The following is a 4,829-nucleotide window of genomic DNA, read 5'->3' as shown; positions in this document are numbered from 1 at the left end:
CCCATTCATATTTTATCATTAAATGGCCTACTATTTGGTTTATTTTACAAATGCAAAAATAAAATCTGAAGCATTATTAGTAGAATATATGTTATAGGTTAGCCCATTTACTTACAATAATGCAAAAAAAAAAAAAAAAAAAAAAAACTTTTGCAGTTTGGTATTATATCAAAGAACATACATGGTGCATAAAGGAACATTTCTTCCCATATGGCATGTTTCTATATGCACAAGCTAATCACATTTATCTGATGAGTCTACAGCATTGCTTTGCAATGGTATTCAATGAAGATTAATTTGCTGCAATTCATCAGGGAAGATAACAACTGAAACACACTTATTTTCATAAAACGATGAGGAAAACAGAGTAACATATTTCAATAGGTGTGAATTTGGTTGAACAGAATTAACGAATGAAATTGTTTGCACTAACACAGTTCTTTCACATTCATGTTGTACCATCCTTTAATAACATTATGAACTATTTGTTAGTTTTTTAATCAAACTAGCAAACTAATTAAAGACGCTCAGAAATCAAGAATAAGCATTTATTGACTATGAATTTTAAAATATTTTGTCCTTTCATGAACTTGACATACATTAAGCTTTATTAAACTAGGTTTATTCACACTGATTCAGGGAACCATGTGTATGGTTTCTATAATGGTCTCATTTTCCAACAGATGTATTATTAGCCATGTCATAGTTTGTCACATCCTAAAGAAAGCCAGAAATGAATGAAAGCAGGGCTCACATTTTAACCTGGGGGGAAAACTCTTTAGTGTTCTATTAATACATACAGTGCTAATTTCAGACAAAAACAGAAATAAATTGGATTGAAGACTAATCCAGTAACGAAGACTGTACTGTGCAAATACAATCTCTTGTTTGCTGGCTTTTACAACACAATGACACAGTGCAAGTGCTCACACATTCTCTTAAAAAAAGAATGGAAGCATCTGGGTGCATCTTAATTTTGCCTGCATGGATTCTTAATCTTGCCCTGTGGTGATGGTGAGGTGTCAGAGCAGTGAATTTTAAGATGGTAAGTTGTCAAGACGAACATTTTTCAAAGCTGGCAAAATTGGGGAAGAAATAAAGGTTATATCAAGGTCAGATTAGTGTAAAGTGTGAATTGGGATTTTTGCAAATGTCTGCCAGGCACTGCAATAATGTAAGCCTATGCCTGCATAAATTTCAAGCATGCAATTACTTTTGAAAGTGTGAAATTGACTAATATGTCAAGCAAATTAGACGATCCCCTCAATAGGCACGATCGCCATCTGCCAATAGTGCTACTTGTGGATTTGCTAAAAAGCTTATTCGTCCTGCACAGTTTAATGGTGATCGTTCTCAAATGAAAGCGAAGTAGCTTTTAAATGGTTACATTAATTATATTATTAGTGCAATTACATGATTTACTTTCCAAACAAGTTCAAACAGATTCAGCTAAACAAAATATTGGCATAACAAGAAATATAAGCCAGCATTGCCATGAAAAACTGCTTTAGTAATGATAGTTTGTAATTCCATTCAGGTCTACTGATGTGTTTACTTTTTTTTTTTTGCATGCAGTAAACTTGTGTACCCGCATAGGATCATTATCTCAATCTTAAGCTTATCAGTAATGACAAATCAGGCGTACTTACAGAAACAAATCATTTACAGCTTTTGCAATTATTAAAAGACTGCTCCAGTCTACTCAAATCTAACCTCAATTCTTAATTTGTAACATATCCACGATTTTCATAGACAAGAAATTGAGACATGTTTTGCTGCACTAAGGAATGAACTGAAAACTGTTTTCTCAAATCGCACTCATACTGGAGCACTAATAGCAGTTGTTGAGGTAGTCAATAAAAGTCTGTGTGGAAACACAATTTTGTCTAGTTCTTTAATAAATTCTGTAGTTGAAATGTATATATTTAATTCATAAAGAGGCCCGGTTTTGCAGAGGGAACAGTTTGTTATTTTGCAACCACAGAGGTGTCTCTTTTCCTGATTGTGCTGGATACCACAAAACAGCAGGGAAACTGTTGCACTGCTCCAGTACTGGGAAGTTAGATAAAACTACACATAAAATCTTTGTTTTTTTTTTTTGTTATGTTATTCTTTTATGTATATCTCAGTGTTTTACCTTATTGGCTGAAGTTTTGAATTTGCATCACATATTTTAAATGCTTTTTGATGGGATTTATAACTCTCTTTAGGTTTTGTTGTGAGTGAGTTTGGGGGTTAACCGCTTTTTGGGCTTTTATTATCAGAAAGAAAAATGTCAAAAATATTGTCCTTGGTACTTGCACATAAACTGAAGCATATCGTATTATTGCAATGTGTTATAAGGAAAAAAAGATGCAATTAAAGGGATATTATCAGTGGAACTAAAAAATGTACAAGTTACAACTCATAATTAATATACACATTGGATTATTTGCTCTTCCAAGGCTGCCCTACTATTCCCCCTGAAAATAAGGAGTTAAATGCATGTGAAATAATGTACATTTATATAACACCACTCATCATGTAATTTATTATGCACATTAGCATGCATTACTGTGGACATAGCAAGTACTTACTCGTTTAAGCTAATGTCATTACCTACATCGTACGTGAGTCCAGGCATCATTTACAAACAAACGTTAAGAACTATGTAACAAAATTTGAGTTATGACTTGTGTAAATTGTCAAGGCATGAATTTGGTTCTTGCTAAATTTGATAGAGGCACAAGACACATGCACATTATGCAAGGTATTTGAGGTATACAAGTTTATAAGTTATATTTTATATTTTTGAGTTATAATTGATTTAGATCAATGCTATATTTATATATATAAAGCCATTGCATGCATAATTGAGCTTACACTACTTCTTCAACTACTACTACTACAACCACTAATAATAATAATAATAATAATAATAATAATAATAATAATAATAATAATAATAATAATAATAATAATAATAATAAATAATTGTTCTATGCACTTTACTGAAATTTAGCACCTCTAAATTATTGCTGAAAATCATGTCAGCCATATTAAAGCAGGTTCTTGAAGCAAGACAAAGTGAGTATAACATTATATAAAGTTGTTCCTTAGATGTGACTTCAGATCACTGGTAGTTGTGAAATTAAAGCTAATCACCAGTTCTTAAAGTTAATTATTGTTTGCCTGAATCCCCATTTTCCCTGTGCCACTCAGTCCTGCCAGGTATGTGGAAGGGAAACTTTGTCACCGTGTCCTGAACCATCACTTCATCAAATTCCTCCTGTCTATTTGGCTACAGTCATCCTCCTGCTCCTATCCTGACACTCCAGCTCGTCCATGACATCTCTGCTGAATGATGCATTAGCCAAGCGCTATCATGGTTTAAACGCTCTCATCATTTCAGCAAATCCAGCCTTTCCTGTTTTCCTTTTTCTGCCCAACTGATGGGACAGCTAGTGGCAGAAAAGTTCTGCTAGCTTTCAAGTTTCAAAGCAGCCACCTCCATAGCACATGCGGCCACAGAAAGTAAAGGAATAAATGAGAGCTGAGTAAAAAATATAAAAAAAATCTGTCAACAGCTTCAATTTTTACCAAGCAATTAGAGGTTTCATCATCACTGAAAGGTGTCAGCATTCATTATGCCTCAAAAACAGTTAATTGCTTAAAGGTTAAAATTACACATCTGACAGCATTATATTTTAAGTGACAGACTCAGATTCTGTTGTGCTGCAGACACTGAAAGAGAGAGAGAGAGAAAGAAGTGGAATGATGACATTCCAGTCATAGTGCACTGTGCCTACTGGATTAAACTGAAACAAAACAAAACACATACAACAACAGGCATAAGAGACATATGATGCTTTAGGCTAAGACTGATGTGTGAAAGGTGCCACTCTCTTGGTGGTGTCGACTTTTTCGAATTGTCCCAAAATTAAGTTGAACTGAACATATTGCATCCCCACAGATGCTTTGATGAACATGTCATCACATGGGGGTAGGTTGAGGATGTAAGAACAAATAACAAATATAACTTTTCACACAACTTTTTTCTGAAAATGAGAATATGCATCATCTTATGTACAACTTTCAAAGCTTATTGCTCTTTAGCTTCTCTTCAGCTAGACCTTAGCTAATGTACTTTATATTTGTGATGCAAATTGCAGTTAGATTTATTTTACAATTGGATTAGTAGTTGACTTTCTCCGCATTGTGAGTAATGGGGAGAGTTAATTTTTTTATGTAACTGTGTGGAACAAAGCCACAAGTTTCAGCGACAGCAGCAAGCAAGAAACACAGCACGACAAGCAATGCTTGTCTCAAGTCTATACACATTTGCTATAATACAGCAAAATTCCAGCTTGAATGGTTCCTTAGATCAATCCTATGATACAAGTTGAACCACATTTCTTTAGTTTCCCCAGGCACATGGAAGAAAAACGTATCCTTAATCATATTCTGTAATGCATGGCCAGATCATTAAATGTCTATAGAGATATTATTATGAAAAATGAAGCTTGGAAAGAAGCAGCAGAGCTCGCTGTTGCATCTGGTAACAGTACTTAGCCTTAGTTCATCATGACAGTGTTTTTTATGATATGCACAAGCTAGCTACATGCATCAGTCATATTAGTTTTAGCTAAAATTATAGCACTTAAATATGCATAATTTTTCAAGTATTTTTAAAGGAAGTATGTAATTTACTTTAGTCTTATTTTATTCTGAAGATATTATTATGGTTGTTTTTAATAATTGCTAGTAAGTTTAAAAGACTACATTTTAAAGACAGCAGTAAAACACTTTCTCAACATGGGTCTAGCTGGTTTATGATAATTGTTTTTTAC

Source organism: Silurus aristotelis (genome assembly GCF_946808225.1).
Source record: "Silurus aristotelis genome assembly, chromosome: 2".
Classification (NCBI taxonomy): domain Eukaryota; kingdom Metazoa; phylum Chordata; class Actinopteri; order Siluriformes; family Siluridae; genus Silurus; species Silurus aristotelis.
The sequence above is the reverse complement of the archived record's forward strand: the minus strand, read 5'-3'. Positions refer to the sequence as shown.